The sequence below is a fragment of the Ovis canadensis genome, chromosome 10 (assembly GCF_042477335.2).
Source record: "Ovis canadensis isolate MfBH-ARS-UI-01 breed Bighorn chromosome 10, ARS-UI_OviCan_v2, whole genome shotgun sequence".
Lineage (NCBI taxonomy): Eukaryota > Metazoa > Chordata > Mammalia > Artiodactyla > Bovidae > Ovis > Ovis canadensis.
Window position 1 is genome coordinate 25086015 of NC_091254.1, and position 19435 is coordinate 25105449.

Consider the following 19435-nt stretch of genomic DNA (forward strand, 5'->3'; position numbering starts at 1 on the left):
TGTCAGATGTAGCAAACAAAAATACAGGACACCTAGTCCAAAATTTCAGACAAATAACAAATCATTTTTTAGGATAAGTCTGTTCCATGTCATAGATTTGGGATAAACATATACTAGAGTGATTATCGATTGCTTATTTAACATTTGATTTAAATTGGCTGTCCTGTGCTTTGTCTGAGAACCTGAAGGCTGCTGGCTGCACCTGGGCAGGGTCTCCTGGGCAAAGGTGTGAGACTCAAAGTTCACTGTTCTCCATGGGAAGCAGTTCAGCTTTGGCGTCAGTGTTCCAGCCACTGAGATGTCTGACCCCAAACAAGAAAAGCAGAGGGCATGTGTCAGAGTGGAAATTGGTGCGCTGAGCCTGTTAAGGGAACCACCGACTGAAACCACCTACCCTGGCCAGGCAAGAGAGTAACCACTTGCATGAGTTAACTTCAAACCAGAGGTCCTGGCAAGGAACGCAGAACTAACAAGTTACCACAACCGGAAGAACTCAGAAAAGGTCGAAAGAAGAGAGGTGACATCAGCCCCTATGTCTTGCTAACCTCCAAACTGGCTGGAATCCATCTTCACTGAGGGATGCACACACCACCAGCAAGGACCTGAGTCAGAATAACTGGCCAGAGACCACCCAGACACTAATTCCACCACCATAAAACCTGGGCCAGCCCACCCCATAGAAGAGCGGTTCTCCTGGATCCCCTATCCCTGCAGCTCTCCACCTTGCCACCTTTTCCCAATTAAGTCTCTTGCTTAGACAATGCCTTTCTAAACGTTAGACACAAGCCCACTCTCGGGTCCCAGAAGGCAACAAATCCATGACCCTGAGATGAACACTATGCATATGGAGACAGGGAGGAGAGCTTTTCTCCGTCTCCCATCTCAGTTTACCTCTTCCTCCTGCTTCCCATCAAAGCAAAGGGCAAAATCTCCTCTCATTTGCTAGTAGCCTCTGTCTGTGGCAATAATGAGCTTTCCTTGTTCCTTTTCTCAAGGAGCATGTCAGTGCCCTTGTCAAAAAAAAAAAAAGAAAATCTCATTAACGATGGTAGCTGGTAGTCATGACTACCTTCAGGGCCCTCTATGGCCAATCCTTTTGCAGACCCCCTTCCAGAGGGGTTGCATTCCTGCAGGAATGAGACAGCAGTTCTCTCAAACCCAAGTGTGCCCTAGATAGGAAAGGCAGCCCCCCACTCCGCCACTGCACTCACGAGCTGCTGTGTTCCCGTGTGTCCCTCTAGTTTGCAGATTCTGTGCTTCTTGGCAGCAGCAAAGGCACAAAAGCATTGGTGGTGACTCAGCAATGAGATTATTAATAATAAGAGTTTGATCAGTTCCTCTGCAAATAAGAAACAACCAGCCTCTTGGTTATCAGCACTGCAAAGCAAACAGTGCATTATTTATAAAAATTTGTTCCTACCCTGGGCTCTCTCTAGAGTAAGAGGTCACTGAAATTCACTTGAGTAACAGTGCATTCTTCACTGACAGCTTGAAGCAAAGTTACTGTGTGTGCATTTCATTAGGGGAACTTCCTAAAGCTGTACTACTTGAAAAAATGGCAATACACAGGAAAAATTCCCATCTAGATAAAGATTTAATTCAATTCCCCATCATTAAAAAGCAATGTCAAACATACCATGGTACTTTCAGAAGACAGTGTCTTAGGGTATCTGATCTATAAAAGGGCAATAGAGGCCATGTTTAGTCAACAGACTGACCACAGAAGTTGTGTTGGGGTGACACTTTCCTTATCTGTTGACCGCATCCCCAGCAACCCTCAAATCTCTCTTAGCCATACTCAGAAATGATATGTAAAATGTAATAATCAACTGCCATCATTCAGGTACCCTCAAAAGAAGGTTGACAATGGGTATTGGGCCTTCATTGACAATGTGTATCAGGCCCCACTCTGTATAAAGTATCAGACCCTGGAAGATTTACAAAGAAAGAAGAAAGCATAATTATCGATAATGAAAATGTCTCATCACTCAAGGGGAGGCAGTCTACTTCAGAGAATATCCTAGGAATGAAAACAACAGATTGGACCCGAAACTAATTACATGAATACTGAGGAGTGACAGGACGGATGATGGGGCCCCAGTCTGAGTGGGTTGATGTGGGAATATAAGCCAGGCGATGAGCTTCTTAAGGATGGAGACAAAGGACAGAGACCTTGTTGGTTTCGAACCTCCAGCACCCAGCCAGGTGCATGGTGCCTGGTGTCCAATAGACATTTGCAACTGAAAAGGGACGTATTTAACAAATACACGAGTGAACAAATGAATGAATGAGTTGATTCAAGAACTGTCAAGAGTCGTGAATTTTTTTAATTATTGGAGAAAAGGGAGTGAGTTCCCAGCGAGAGAAATTACAGGAGTATATGAACTCAGGCAACCTGAATTCTCTCCAAGGTCATGGTGCTGGTCATGGCCCTGTGATCTCATGTAGCCACCCTAACACTTGGGTCAGTTCCCCTGAATTCTCTCCAGGGTCATGGTGCTGGTCATGCCCCTGTGATCTCATGTAGCCACCCTAACACTTGGGTCAATTTCTAAGGTTGTTTCTCGTGCATGCGTGCACACTAAGACTCTTTAGTCATGTCCAGCCCCCTGCCACCCTATGGGCCATAGCCTGCCAGGCTCCTCTGTTCATGGGATTCTCCAGGCAAGAATCCTGGAGTGAGTTGCCATGGCTTCCTCCAGGGAATCTTCCCAACCCAGAAGTTGAACGCACATCTCTTATGTCTCCTGCATTGGCAGATAGATTCTTCACCACCTGGGAAGCCCAAAGTTTTCTTCAGCCTGACCCAGACAGTCTAATTCCCTAAGCAACTAAACCACCACCACCGAGGATATCCTGTATCAGGAACTACACAGATTTGGCCATCCGATCATGGTTTAGAAAATCCACCTTCAAAATACAGGATTTTCCAACCAAATGCTTACTTTCTTAATCTGCAGCAAAATCATCAATGTTGGCTCAATGCAGAACCAAGCTAGTCCAAAGAGCAACTGATGGAAACCAGTGCAAAGTTCTGTGCAAATGCTCAAACGCAAAAAACAATAACCAAAAAAGTGTTAAAAGTTAACATATGCTAATTTTTTAGGAAAAAGATAAATTCTACACCCTCAAAACATAGAGCTTGGACTAATAAGCCATTTGTTCAGTCACTTCAGTTGTGTCTGAATCTTTTTGACCGTGGACTGTAGCCCGAGAGGCTCCTCTGTCCCTGGAATTCTCCAGGCAAGAACACTGGAATGGGTTTCCATTTCCTTCTCCAATGCAGGAGAGTGAAAAGTGAAAGTGAAGTTGCTCAGTTGTGTCTGACTCTTGGTGACCCCATGGACTCCATGGAGGAGCCCACCAGGCTCAGCTCCTCCATCCATGGGATTTTCCAGGCAAGAGCACTGGAGTGGGGTGCCATTGCCTTCTCCATAATAAGCCACAAGTGTATTCAAAACTGTTTCCCTTAGGGATGTCTGGGTACAGTCAGGAAAGACCATCATCAGAGTCCAGTGGACATGGGAAGCACAGGATCCCAAACTTAATCTTTGGACCCCTCCAGAGAGACTCTGTCCAGAGACTTGGGACTGAGGACTGACCCATAACTTCCTCTTGCTGTCTCCTAACCTCTGCCTTCACTTCACCCCACAGCAGCAACTGTATTTCCCACACCAGTTAGATATTATAAATCACCCCAGTCATCCTTTTAAAGGCTGGTTAAGTTGGTTTCTCCAACCCGAGGTGAAGCTTCCTCCTCTTGCTTATCTGCCCCACTGCAGAAGCTCTGCCTGCCTCTCACCCAAACCAGAGGTTGTAATACCAGCCATCCCATTTTCCCCAGCATTCCTTGCCCACGTTCAGCCTCATAAACCTCTCATGGTGAAAAAAGAGGCATGCTTTCTACACATACGAGAAGTTGTCACTTGGAAATTCTAATTGTGACCCCTGCCACTCCTGCAGCATTTTCAGATTTCATCCCATCTTTTATTTTTCTGTTTCCATTACCTCCCTGCTTGAAATTTCTCAAACCCTATAAATGCCAAGCCCAAGCAAGGTGTCAGAAATCTGCTCTTAGAGACAAGTTCATGTAGTGAAAAGACAAAGAGTCTAAAATACTGAGCAAAACTACTAGATCTCCCAATTTCCTAGCTGAGGGACTTGGGACATGTAATCACAGCAGGATATGTCACACCTGAGCTTTCAATACGGTAGCTACTAGCCAGGTGTGTCCGCTGAGCAGTTGAAATGTGGCTGGTACATACCTAAGTGTGTTGTAAGTATAAAATACACATGGGATTTCAAACACTTAGTATAAAATAAAAGGATGTAATATATCTCATTAGTTATTTTATACTGATCACCAGTTGTAGTAGTTACATTGTATAGCTATATAATTTTAGATTTATTGACTTTAATAAAATATGTTATTATAATTCATTTTACCTGTCTTTTAAAAAATTTTTTAATGGAACTCCTAGGGAAAAAACTGACACCTTATGGGGTTTACATTATACTTCTATTGTTATGATGGAGAAGCTTCTGGAGGTTACAGAAACATCGGAAGCTGTACCAATATCCGAAGCTGCCCCTTCCCACTGACAGGAGGTTAGCCAAGCAGGTGAGTTGCTGTCATTAGATTTCAAATTTAACATTTCTTCATAAGTGTTAAATGTTACAGACATTCTCTCTAAAGACCTTCAAAAGGAAACTACAGTGTTTTTTTTTTCTTTTTCTTTTTCTTTAAAGGTTTTATCACATAAGAGAAAAGAAAACTATTTCAGAACCATTTAGGACCGAGGGAGGGGACCATGTTAAGAATTACCTCTAAGGGCTTCCCTGGTGGCTCAGTGGTAAAGAATCCACCTGCCAACGCAGGGGGCACGGGTTTGATCCCTGGTCGGGGAAGATCCCGCGTGCGGCAGAGCAAGTAAGCCCGGGGGCCACAAATACGGAGCCCGCGCTCTGGAATCCAGGGGCTGCTACTACTGAACTCACACGCCGCAACTACAGAAGCCCGAGTGCCCTAGGACCCGTGCTCTGCAACAAGAAAGCCACCGCAATGAGGAGTCCACGCACTGCAACCAGAGCGTAACCCCTACTCGCCACAGCTAGAGAAAAGCCTTAGCGGCAATGAAGACCAAGCACAGCCAAAAATAAAAACAGGTAAATAAAAGTATACATAAAAAAGAACTGCCTCTGCAAGAACGGTCACATGGGATTTAATTTGAGCCCACCTTTTTAAAAACCAAGAGATGTCACATGAATTCCTATGCTGGGAGTTCCTTTGGGAGCAAAAGAAAGTTCTGGTAACAGCAGACATACATTCCCCACATCAGTGAGCCGGAGTGGCAAAGCAGCTGCCCCTTTAGACGGCATGCCTGTTGCCCAGTTGACCACATTCCCATCATTCACACCCAGTCTATTTCCTTTATGTGCATGACTCATCTAGCCTGTATAGTCCTTTTAGATATGCAGCTATTGTGCTAACGCTTTTAGATTTGGTAAACCAGCTTTTCAAAGGCAAAGTAAATTTCCTCAAAAAAAAAAAAGAAGAAAGAAAAAGAATGTGGCAATTTGGATATTGCATTTCCCCTATTTCATCAGAAGAATAGCATCATGTTAGAATGAATTACCAAGGATTACATGCCATATCACTAAACTTAGATTTATGAGTTTTGGGAAACTATCAGAACACAATGAAACAAATTTTGAAACTGCAATTTAAACAGAACAAAATTTAATGAATCATAAAATGAAGCCATAGCCAAACATGTGCAGGAAATTTATGCAAATATGATCACAAAACTATCAAATAACCCAACCTCATCTATGATCATTTAAACATAATTGAAGTTGGCTCTTGCCTTGTCCGTCCTGAGCCCCACTTAACACTCCCTACCCAGCTCAGCTATGACTTAAAAATGAGGTTGGCCCATGTGCGCCTAGTGCAAAACGAAAATGTGGACTCCCTTGTTTAAAAACGATTAAGAATTTTAAGACCTTGATAGCAAAGAGTTAAACTAAGTGTGAAGCCCTTGTAAGTAGGAAGCCCTGTGTGACCTTACAGGTGGCATACCCTTGAAGCCAAACCTGACTACAGCAAGGGGCATCTAGCAAATTCTGGGGGTTTAAGAAAGCAGAGACATTACTTTACCAACAAAGGTCCATCTAGTCAAGGCTATGGTTTTGCCACTAATCATGTATGGATATGACAGTTGGACTATAAAGAAAGCTGAGCACTGAAAAATTGATGCTTTTGAACTGTGGTGTTGGAGAAGACTCTTGAGACTCCCTTGGACTACAAGGAGATCCAACCAGTCCATCCTAAAGGAGATCAGTCCTGGGTGTTCATTGGAAGGACTGCTGTTGAAGCTGAAACTCCAATATCTTGGCCACCTGATGCAAAGAGTTGACTCATTGGAAAAGACTCTGATGCTGGGAAAGATTGAAGGCAGGAGGAGAAGGGGATGACAGAGGATGAGATGGTTGGATGGCATCACCTACTCAATGGACATGAGTTTGGGTAAACTCTGGGAGTTGGTGATGGACAGGGAGGCCTGGCGTGCTGCGATTCATGGGGTCACAAATAGTCGGACACAACTGAGTGACTGAACTGAACTGAAGAAAGTCTTCCTGCACGCAGGCTAAGTCGCTTCAGTCGTGTCTGACCCTGTGACCCCATGGACTGCAGCCCACCAGGCTCCTTTGTCCATGGGAGTCTCCAGGCAAGAATACTGGAGTGGGCTGCCATGCCCTCCTCCAGGAGATCTTCCCAAGCCAGGATCGAGCCTGGGTCTCTTATGCCTCCTGCTTTAGCAGGTGGGTTCTTTACCACGAGCGCCACCAGGGAAGCCCCGAGAAAGTCTTCCTACAGGAGGTAAAAGCCCCAAATGAGACTTGAAACCTTATTTTCTAATCTGTATCATCTAAAAATGGGCTTTGCAGCATCAGGTTGGAAGAGGTACTCTGTGAGCTCTCCCTGGCCTAACCAAACTGCCATTGGCAACCGGCAAGCAGGACTTAAAGATGCCAGCAACACTATGATGAGAGGGACTCTGAACCTCCTCTGATTTAATCTCACTTTTAAGAACTTCCAATCCTGGCTGCTGTATAATGACATTTTACACTTTCAACTTTTCTTACAGGATGTGAAGCTTAGAGTTAGAATGATGGTGACTTTGATGTCATGAAAATTAATATTTAATGAAAAGCTTCCAAGATTATTTGAAAAATAAGTAACATGTATAAAACATTAACCTGAATTTTTTTTCAGTGCTTGCTTAGTTACAGCCCTCTGGCGACCTGACCAACCATTAGCAAAAATAAGTAATCTCTACATAATCTTGAACGTATGTTCCTTCTGATCCGCTTCCTTTAGTCAAACACATCGGTTATGCCACGCCTGTGTTCAGTTAAATTATGTTTTGTTCTGTTCTGTACGTGTAGGTATCTGTAGGTGTGAATACACGTTTGGTGTTACTTTGGGTCCGTTGTTTGAACTTCTCTTTTAATTTATTTCCCTGCCCTGGGGCTTAGTGCACTGGGTCTTCGCAACACTCAAGATCTTCGTTGCTGCATCCAGCGCCTTCAGTCGCCGCACACACACTCCTGGTTGCAGTGTGTGGGACCGGCTTCCCTGACCAGGGATCGAACCCAGGCCCCCTGCATTGGGAGTGCAGAGTCTCAACCACTGACCCCCAGGGAAGTCTCTGGCTCCTTATTAAGTTCCCAATTCTTTCATTCATAGAAGGGAGAAAAGAATAATAATAATACTTAGTTGAGAAAACCATTCATTTATTTATAAACCTTTAATGAGTATGTCCTATGTGTCAGGCAATGTTCTAGACGCCAGGTGTTACAGTAATTAAAATGCCTACCTTCATGGATCTAACATTTTAATACAAGACAGGCAATAAAAAATACAAATAAGTAAAATATATAGTGTGTTAGATGGTTTTGAGGCCATGGAGAAAGAATAGGGAAAGGAAGCAGGGAGATTTGGGGTTCCGGGCAGGAAGAAGGGGCTTCCCTGGTGGCTCATCAGTAAAGAATGCACCTGTAAGGCAGGGGACGCGGGTTCAGTTCCCCGGGTGGGGAAGATCCCCTGGAGGAGGGCATGGCAACTCAGTCCAGTATTCTTGCCTGGGGACTCCCATGGACAGAGGAGCCTGGCGGGCTGCAGTCCATGGGGTCGCAGAGTTGGACATGAAGTGACTGAGCATGCACGTGGGAAGACATTTGAGTCAAGTGTAAAGGGGATGGAGGGGGCGGGAAGACACGCGGCTCCCTGAGGGGAAGGAAATCCTGGGAAAAGCAAAGGCAACCACACGGCACACGTGCCACCTGGAATTGAGTGACACAACACGGAGGTCAGGCTGGCTGGCATGGAATGGGGCAGAAGGGGTCTGCCAGCGGCGCCACAGGAAGTGCCTTATCACACCGAGCTTTTGAGACCGTTACAGAGACGTTGCCTTGTCTCTGGGTAAACGGGGACCATTTGAGGAGAGGGATGACGCGAGCTGGTTTTTGTTTGAGCAGAATCACTCTGATGACTCTTTGGAGATCAGACTGCCCTGAGCCTGTTGTCAGACTTCTGTGATAATCCAGGCAAGAGACGGCGGTGAACAGAGCCGACTGACAGCAGCGGGGATGGTGAGCAGTGGTCAAGTTCCAGATGAAATTTTATGTTAGAGATGAACATGTCCTCTATGTGCTGGCAAACCAAGAGAGGGGCCTGATGTCTCTGGTCTTCGCAATGGAAGGATGACTTCGGCATTAACTGGAAGGAAAAAGACCACAGATGCAGCCTGTGCAGAGGGGAAGTTCTGCGGGCCCAGCTTGGGAATGTAAAGCTGGAGGTGCTTTTTAGACGTGCGAGTTGCCATGTTGTATACGCAGTGGGATATACATAAGTCTGAAATTTAGAGCAGAGGTCCAGACTCAGAGAATTGTTGGTGTATTGATGACATTTAAAACCATGGGACTTGGTGAAATCACCAATGAAGTGATTATAGATTTTTTTTAATGTCTTAGATATAAGACCTAGAAGACTCTAAGATTAAAAGTCAGGGAGATGTGGAGGTAACAGCCAAAGAGATGGAGAACCAACTGCTTTTGAGGTCAGAAGAAAGCCAGGCTAGTGTGACATTCGTGAAGCCAAGTGAAGAAAGAATTTCAAGAGGGAAAGCAACCAACTGTGTCAAACAATCTAAATGAGTCAAGTAAAATGAGGAAACGGAATTGATGATTGGACTTAGCAATGTGTGGGTCAGGGTGACCCTTGACAGAGCAGTTTTAACAGAATGGTGAGCCTTGAAACCATGATTGAGGACATTTAGCAGCGAGAAGAAAGAAATCAAAGCCACTAAGTACAGGCAATTCAATCAGAGATTTGTTTAACAGGCACCAGTAAAAGGTAAGGACCAAATGAGGTACTACGTGGGAAAGTGCTTTGAAATTATAAATGCACTATGTAAATGCTGGCTGTGATTATAAGAACCTGAATCTTCTGTGCTCTAAGAATACGGCTTTCAGAATGTCAGCCAGACTCAAGCCTTTCTGTCCTCAGTTAGGGCCTTAGCACCTCAGAAGACTGTGTTCTCACTATACTCACAGTTGTTCCAAGCAATCACTAAATCTTCCCTCAAAAAATCAGAGTTCAAAGACTCATCACAGGGACAAGCATGGTCTACTCAACTCCCCTTCCCAAGCTGGCTTTACAATCGCCATCACACCCACAAAGTACAGAGTGAGGGAAAAAAATCAAAGTTCTATACACAAAAGAAAGCTACAGATAGTCTTTAAGAAAAGAGGTCTTTGTCCTGCAAGGGTACAGAGCCTTGGAAAATTTCCAAATCAATCAACACATCTTAATTACGACATCAAGATAATATAAAATGAGAAGTTTCCAGTAAGAGAAGTGTCCTCACCCACTGCTAATGAGAGCAAATGCCCCTGATGGTTATTGAAGGGCGCTGTGATTTTTCAAAATGAGCATCTGTCCTTTTCCCACTTGAGGATGTCAAGTGAATACTTTATGACTGAAGATGTGGGCAAGGTGTACTATGTGCCTGCAGGACTGAGCCCATAGACTCTAGGCAACATATTTCACCCCAGTTTTCCTCATTCCTTGGGGATCCAGGCCTATTGGAAGACTGCCCAACTCAGAGCATTCAGCATGAGAGGGCCATGGGGTCACACCTGAAACAAAGTCAGCTCTTACAGCAACATAAGCTAAGGCTGAGGTTGGAAGACAGTTACCCACCCTTTCTCTTTCCCATAGACCTATCCACCAATTCATTCACTTAGCCCATGTGCCAGGCTATAAACTCTAGGCCAGTACAGTTCAAAGGAGATATGATAAAATCACATAGGATTTTATGTGCAACTCACAGATGCAAAGCCTCATATGTGGTTGTAAAATTTTTAGTAGCCAATGAAGTAAAAAAATACAAGTGAAATTAATATTAGGAGTATGTTTTATTTAACTCAGTATATCCTACGTCTTATCATTCCAACAAGTGTTGTTGTTGTTGTTGTTGTTCTTGTTCAGTTGCTAAGTTGTGTCTGGTTCTTTGCAACCCCATGGACTGTAGCCCGCCAGGTTCCTCTGTCCTCCACTATCTCCTGGAGTTTGCTCAAATTCACGTCCACTGAGTCAGCGGCACTATCGAAGCATCTCATCCTCTGTGGTCCCCTTCTCCATTTGCCTTCGATCTTTCCCAACAAGTAATCATTAAAAAAAAGTTATGAAAACTATAAAAATTCTTTTTCATTTTTTGTACTAAAATCTTCAAAACTCAGTGTCTGCCTTATACTACTAGCACATCTCAATTCAGAATATCCACATCTCAAGCACTTGATAGCCACAAGTGGCCTGTGGCTAACCCTATTGGCCAGGACATATCTAGGCCCTGGGGATTCCACCAGGAACGAGTCACAGATCTTGCCTTGGAGAAGCCTGCAGAAATGGTGGAGTGGACAGGGTTCAGACAAGTAACCAGTATTAGAATTGTGCCAAGATAGAGATAAAGGCAGAGTGTCCGTGGCTTGCAGGAAAATAGCTCCTAACAGGATCTGAGTCGGTGGGGTCAGAAAGACTACTTCAGGAAGTGAGATGTTCGCTGAGCCCCCCCAAGTATGTAAGAATTCAAGGGGCAGAGAGGCAGGGAAGGGCATAGGAAATGCACTGCTAAGACTGCAAATTCTGAGAATAAGAGAGACCATGGCATGTTCTGGGAACTGCAAGGCATTCATTATCACCAGAAGCTGGAATCTGAGAAGGAGACTAAGAAGCCTTCCAAGTAAAGACAAGCCAGACCACACAAAAGGCTCTGTGAACCCTAGTGAGACGATTGGGCTTCCTCCTGATGGAGATGGGAGTCCTTAAAGAATGCTGAGGAGGGGTCTTGGTTGCCTCATTTTCCAAGTTCACCTGCTTCAAGCCCATCTTTTTTTTTTTTTCTTTATTTTTTATTTTTTAATTTTTTTAATTTTTATTTTTACTTTATTTTGCTTTACAATACTGTATTGGTTTTGCCATACATTGACATGAATCAGCCACGGGTGTACATGAGTTCCCAATCCTGAACCCCCCTCCCACCTCCCACCCCATATCATCTCTCTGGATCATCCCCGTGCACCAGCCCCAAGCATCCTGTATCCTGTATCAAATATAGACTAGTGATTTGTTTCTTACATGATGGTATACATGTTTCAATGCCATTCTCTCCCAAATCATCCCACCCTCTCCCTCTCCCACAGAGTCCAAAAGTCCGTTCTATACATCTGTGTCTCTTTTGCTGTCTCGCATAAGCCCATCTTTTTAATTGAGGAATGGTTTGCTCATACAGGCAAGGGAAGCTGCTTGGCGTTGCAGCTGGCTGATTGCAGAACTGGAGACCCAGACCCACAGAGTCCTTCCACGGCCCCTGCCGCTTCAGGACACAAGTGTGTCCGAGCAGAAAGGGAAGTGCTGTTGCTCCACACTACAGATGAGGTACCAGAGCCCCTCGTACCAGACTGTGAGGCAAGACGATCAGGAACTAACCCCAGGCAAAGAAAAGAGGGAAATGGGGTTGTCCAAGAGGGGCACCGTCTCACCTGTTGAACTTCTGGGCGGCCAGCTCTGGGTTCTCTTCACCTGCCTGATCCCAGGGTTGGAGTACAGGAAAATGTAAATGAGATCAGGGCCAGTAGCCCAAGCCCCCGCTGGCTGTACCTAAGGCCACGTTGTGAGGGAGGGCTGGCCCTGCCCAGAGGTGTAGCAGATGAGACAGTGGGTCTGAAATGTGTCCGTGTTTGTTTGAATACAACCGCATTTGAAATGGACGCAAGGTAGGCAAACTAAGCGCCTAGACTGAGGCATTCTTGACCTCAATGTGCCAGGAGGGTAGAAAGCCACAGGATAAATGCGTGTCCTCCAGTTGTGTCCATGTACATGTTACTTTATCTATTGATTTATCTTGGCTGCGCTGGGTCTCCATTGCTGGGCAGGCTTTTCTCTAGCTGCAGTGCATGGGCTTCTCATTGCTGTGGCTTTTCTCGTTGCACAGCAGAGGCTCTGGGCATGACAGCTTCAGCAGCTGCAGCTCCCAGGCTCTAGAGCAGAGACTCAAAAGGTGTGGCTCACAGGCTGAGTAGCTCCTCAGCATGTGGCATCTTCCCAGAACAGTGATCAAACCCATGTCTACAATAAAAGGTGGATTCTTTACCACTAAGCCACTAGGGAAGCCCTGAATATTATTTTTATATGAAAACAAACAAGGGGTACGTTCTGGACTCACTGTCTCACTTGCTGAATGTCTGAGCAGGGGCAGCCCTCACCCCATTTCTTGAGGCGGCCTGGTGCTATAGCCTGTAAAGTTCAGTTCAGTAAATTCAGTCGTGTCCAACGCTTTGAGACCCCATGGACTGCAACACACCAGGCGTCCCTGTCCACCACCAACTCCCAGAAGTTGCTCAAACTCATGTCCATCCAGTCGGTGATGCCATCCAACCATCTCATCCTCTGTCCTCCCCTTCTCCTCCCGCCCTCAATCTTTCCCATAATCAGGGTCTTTTCAAATGAATCAGCTCTTCACATCAGGTGGCCAAAGTATTGGAGTTTCAGCTTCAGCATCAGTCCTTCCAATGAACACCCAGGACTGATCTCCTTTAAGATGGACTGGCTGGATCTCCTTGCAGTCCAAGAGACTCTCAAGAGTCTTCTCCAACACCACAGTTCAAAAGCATCAATTCTTCAGTGCTCAGCTTTCTTTACAGTCCAACTCTCATATCCATACATGACTCCTGCAAAAACCATAGCTTTGCCTAGATGGACCTTTGTTAGTAATTTCTCTGCTTTTTAATATGCTGTCTAGATTTGTCATAGCTTTTCCTCCAAGGAGCAAGTATCTTTAATTTCATGGCTGCAGTCACAATCTGCAGTGATTTTGGAGCCCCCCAAAATAAAGTCTGACACTGTTTCCACTGTTTCCCCATCTATTTGGCATGAAGTGATGGGACCAGATGCCATGATCTTTGTTTTCTGAATATCGAGCTTTAAGCCAGCTTTTTCAATCTCCTCTTTTACTTTCATCAAGAAGCTCTTTAGTTCCTCTTCACTTTCTGCCATCAGGGTGGTGTCATCTGCATGTCTGAGGTTATTAATATTTCTCCCAGCAATCTTGATTCCAGCATGTGCTTCTTCCAGTCCAGTATTTCTCACGATGTACTTTGCATATAAGTTAAATAAGCAGGGTGACAATATACAGCCTTGACGTACTCCTTTTCCTATTTGGAACCAACCTGTTGTTCCATCCAGTTCTAACTGTTGCTTCCTGACCTGTATACAGATTTCTCAAGAGGCAGATCAGGTGGTCTTGAAGAATTTTCCACAGTTTGTGGGAATCCACACAGTCAAAGGCTTTGGCATAGTCAATAAAGCAGAAATAGATGTTTTTTCTGGAATTCTGTTGCTTTCTCAATAATCCATGGGGATGGTCTTGATCCCTGTCTCCTGTACAGTGTCACGAACCTCATTCCATATTTCATCAGGCACTCTATCTATCAGATCTAGGCCCTTAAATCTATTTCTCACTTCCACTGTATAATCATAAGGGATTTGATTTAGGTCATACCTGAATGGTCTAGTGGTTTTCCCTATTTTCTTCAATTTAAGTCAGAATTTGGTAATAAGGGGTTCATGATCTGAGCCACAGTCAGCTCCTGGTCTTGTTTTTGTTGACTGTATACAGCTTCTCCATCTTTGGCTGCAGAGAATATAATCAATCTGATTTCGGTGTTGACCATCTGGTGATGTCCATGTGTAGAGTCTTCTCTTGTGTTGTTGGAAGAGGGTGTTTGCTATGACCAGTGCATTTTCTTGGCAAAACTCTATGGAAACAGTGTCAGACTTTATTTTTTTTGGCTTCCAAAATCACCACAGATGGTGACTGCAGCCATGAAATTAAAAGACGCTTACTCCTTGGAAGAAAAGTTATGACCAACCTAGATAGCATATTCAAAAGCAGGGACATTACTCTGCCGACTAAGGTCAGTCTAGTCAAGGCTATGGTTTTTCCTGTGGTCATGTATGGATATGACAGTTGGACTGTGAAGAAGGCTGAGTGCCAAAGAATTGATGCTTTTGAACTATGGTGTTGGAGAAGACTCTTGAGAGTCCCTTGGACTGCAAGGAGATTCAACCAGTCCAATCTGAAGGAGATCAACCCTGGGATTTCCTTCAAGGGAATGATGCTGAAGCTGAAACTCCAGTACTTTGGCCACCTCATGCGAAGAGTTGACTCATTGGAAAAGACTCTGATGCTGGGAGGGATTGGGGGCAGTAGGAGAAGGGGGCAACCAAGGATGAGATGGCTGGATGGCATCACGGACTTGATGGACATGAGTCTGAGTGAACTCCGGGAGATGGTGATGAACAGGGAGGCCTGGCGTGCTGCGATTCATGGGGTTGCAAAGAGTCGGACACAACTGAGCGACTGAACTGAACTGAACTCAATAATCCAGCAGATGTTGGCAATTTGATCTCTGGTTCCTCTGCCTTTTCTAAAACCTACTTGAACTTCTGGCAGTACATGGTTCATGTACTGTTGAAGCCTGACTTAGAGAATTTTGAGCATTACTTTGTTAGTGTGTGAGATGAGTGCAATTGTGCAGTAGTTTGAGCATTCCTTGGCATTGCCTTTCTTTGAGACCATCACAGCAAGACCCAGATTCTCCCAAAGCCAGTCCCTCCCATCAGGAAGCTTCCACAAGCCTCTTATCCTTATCCATCAGAGGACAGACAGAACTGAAACCAGAATTACAGAAAACTAACCAAATTAACCAAACTGATCACTTGTATCACAGCCCTGTCTAACTCAATGAAACTCTGAGCCATGCCATGTAGGGCCAACAAAGATGGATGGGTCTTGGTGGAGAGTGCTGACAAAATGTGGTCCACTGGAGAAGGGAATGGCAATGACTTCAGTACTCTCGCCTTGAGAACCCCATGAAAAGGCAAAAAGATAGGACATTGAAACGTGAACTCCCCAGGTCAGTAGGTACCCTACGCTACTGGAGAAGAGTGGAGAAATAGCCCCAGAAAGAAGGAAGAGGTTGATCCAGAGCAAAAACAATGCCCAGTTGTGGATGTGGCTGGAGATGGAAGTAAAGTCTGATGCTGTAAACACAATATGGCATAGGAACCTGGGATGTTAGGTGCGTGAATCAAGGGAAACTGAAAGTGGTCAAACAGGAGATGGCCTGTGAGGGAGAGCTTATTAACCAGTTCCTCAGCGGCAGGAAGATTAAGTGATTGCTCTAAAGATACCTGGGACATTGGTAGAGAAACCAAGTTTAGGACCTACATCTTCTGATTTCTTGTGCATCAAAGTAGAAATGGGCAAGGAGAAACAATAAGCCCATAGGAAGCTGGTTCAAGGCCACAGACAAGCAAGCCGGTTCACAGCCTACTTCTTCCACCATTGTGGCTTAATGCTTTTGGGCGTGGATGTGTTTATAGCTCCAGGGCTACTCTTTCAAGTCTAAATATTCCCAGGAAGTGTTCAGTCTTAAAATATTATCCATTAACAGAGATTACATAAGGTCAGGACTGGGGCACAGAAAACGTTGGTAACGAGGGGCAGGATGAGGGCACAGGAGGGCATCACTGGGCTCTGAGGGGGTGACAGTAAGGTGCAAAGGCTGGCTTTGTGCTCCCCAGTTTCCTGGAACTAGTCTGCAGCCACAGAGCAAACATTTGCTGAGCCCGCCATGCATGCAAGGCAGTATGCTACACTGCACAGGACACGTGAAGAAGCGTAAGGGGTGTCTTCTGCCCGCTGTGTGCTCAAACTTTAGCTGGGAGTGCATTAGTTTTCTGTTGATGGTATTAAAAATTACCACAAAAGTGGCTGGAAACAACACAAATTTATTGTCTTGTAATTCTAGGGCAGATCATACTGGGCTGAAATCAAAGGCGTTATCAGGGCTGGGTTCCTTCCTGGAGTATCCGTGTCCTTACCTTTTCAGCTTCTAGAGGTTGTCTGCAAGGTTTCCCAGATGGCACAGTGGTAAAGAATCTGCCTGTCAACGCAGGAGATACGGGAGATGCAGGTTCAATCCCTGGGCCAGACATGTCCCCTGGAGTAGAAAATGGCACCCCACTCCAGTACTCTTGCCCGGAGAATCCCATGGACGGAGGATCTTGCTAGGCTACAGTCCACGGGGTCGCAAAGAGTCACACACGACTGAGCGGCTTCCCTTTTACTTTTAAGGATCCTTGTGATTACACTGAGCTCATGTGAATAATCCAAGATTATCTCCTCATCTCAAGATCAGCTGATCTTGAATCTCAATTCCATCTGCACTCTCATTCCCCTTTGCCTGGTAACATCACAGTCCAGCCCAGGGATTAGGACATGGATGTCTTTGGTGGGTGTGGGGAGCGTGACTCTTGCAAACACGGGGAGGCTAAACACTCAGATATAAAATTAATTCTGAATAAGGTGAGAGCTGCACAGGTAATAAATGTCATGGGGCTCAAGAAGGGAAAGATCACTTCCTGCAGGGAACATCAGGAAAGGCTCCCCAAGCCAAGGGCTGTGTGATGGGCAAAAGGTACCAAGACACTCGATGTGATGAAGACCTAGATCTCTGTGATCCCACTCATCCATCCAGTGCCAGAACGTTTTGTCCCTCAGAAGCAGCAACGGAAAGAGAGGCAAAGGCTGAGCTGGGGCTGAGGGTGCCTGCAGCAATCACAGGATCTCCGCTGAGATGAGTTCCTGGGGACAAGCCGCAGCTGGCTTGGATGCCCCGCCAACAAGTGCAGCTTTGCCCCAGAGGCTCTGAGCAGTGAAGGAAGGCTGACTGAACAGCACATCCCGTGATGATGGACGGACTATGGGTACAGAGAGATATGAGGCGAGAAGGGCCGCATTTCCAACAACCCAGATGGAGGCAAAAAGGGAAGGGATGAGGCTGGTGGCAAGAGGACCAGAAAAATGGCCCAGACACACGGGCATCTCGCAGGTAGGATGAAGAGACGGGTGGGCTGCGGAGAGGTGGGTGAGGAGAGACGCATAGCGGTGCTGGTGGGCGAGGGGAGAAAAGAGGCAGTTTAGGAACAGGAGTCTTGCGTGGGCAAGACCCCAGGAGGGAAAGGTCTTCTGGTGTGACAATGCAGGCATCAGGAGTTCTTGGAGGTGTGGAAGGAATTAATATCTATGACCAAGAGCAGTGTCATAAAGAGAGGGACATGCAGACTCAACATTGGGTGATAGCCTCTTTAAGAGAGGGAAGAAGCCACTGAAGGAGAGGGAAGCAAACAGGCCCCACGGGTCATCCTCCCAGAGCAGGGCTGCCCTGCACCCAATGATGTTATTAAGATACAAGCACCATATCAGGCAGGTGGTGCGGTAAATTGTTACCATCCATACACTTACTATCAGCAAGCCGTTGCTGTTTAGTCCTAGGCTATCGGGAAACAAACAGCCAGGAGGGCTCTGAGGGCCAAGAACAGTGGGTCAGAAGGTCCCAGCCCGTGCTCCGCCAGGAAAGGAAAGGAGAGGAAAGCTTGAGAGAGCACTATGGGCTCCCTTTCTCCACTGGGCAGGTCAGGAGGGCTGCCCATCCTTGGAGGGGGCACTTCGGAGAGGACAGACTCGGGGCTGAGGCCAGTTCTGAGGCAACAGAGGCCCCTTTCTGGTGTCCCCATCGCTGCTCTCTGTAACGTCCTTTAGGCAACTGTGTGTGTCCACAGTCTCTGGCACAATGTCCCGTGTGCAATGGAGCTGCCGGCTGTGTGGTGTGCAAGGAGAGATGAAAGAGGAGGACCGGACACCCAGAGCATTTCTCATCATGGTATTTCCCCACAAGAAACGAGGCTGTGGTGTACCGTGCTGTCTCCTTATATGGAACGCAAAGGTTAAATTCATGTGTATTGCTACAGGTCTGTATAGAGGTCGCCCTCAAGGGTCAGGAGTAGTGACCAGGGTGGAACACAAGGGGGGCTTCTGAGGACTGAGAATGCCCTCTTTCTGGGTCTGGGACTGGTTCCATGAAGGTGAAAACTCATCAAGCTGTGCTCTTATGGTTTGTATGTATTTCTGGATGTATATTACATGCAGACGAAAGACTGTTACTTTCAAAACTGCTGTTGTGGAAATGCCCTTTCCCCTGTGTGAGAGGTCAGGAATGTTGAGTTAGGAAGAGGGGCAGTGATGCCAAAGAGAGGGAAGAGGTACACAGAAAGAAACCTTGGCCCTCCTGCAAAAGAGCCACGCTGAGCTTTTCTCCAAAGGAGGGAATCAGTTCGATGCAGGAAACTGCCAACTGCTGGAGCTCACCAGGTGTAGTCAGGGTGACAGGCAGCTTTGGAGTTCCCTGCTTGTCACGCGAGGAAGGCGCTGCAGACCCCGCAGTGAGCAAGATGCTTGGTTCTCGGTGCTGGTCAGTTATATGTGCCAACTTGGCTGGGTTAGGATGCTGAGTTATTAGGTCAAATGCTCACCAGGGTGTTACTGGAAATTTTTTCTTAATACACAATTAACAATTACAATCAGTTGACTTTTATCACCAAGGCTTTTGGCTGAGATCATTTGTCACAATTAGTTGACATAAAGTAAAAGCAGATTATCCTCCATATGGGTGGGCCATATCCAATCAGCTGAAGGGCTTAAGAGCAAAGACTTGAGGTTTCCCCTAAAAGAAGAAATTCTGCCTCTAGACTGAAACATAGAAATTCTGCCTTGGGCTGACAAACTTCAGACTCTTATTTGAATATCCAGACTGCCCTACAGACTTTGGACTTGATAGCCCTCACAGTGGTATGAGCCAATTTATGTAAATATTGGTTTGAACTGAACTGAAGTCGCTCAGTCGTGTCCAACTCTTTGCGACCCCATAGACTGTAGCCTATCAGGCTCCTCTGTCCATGGGATTCTCC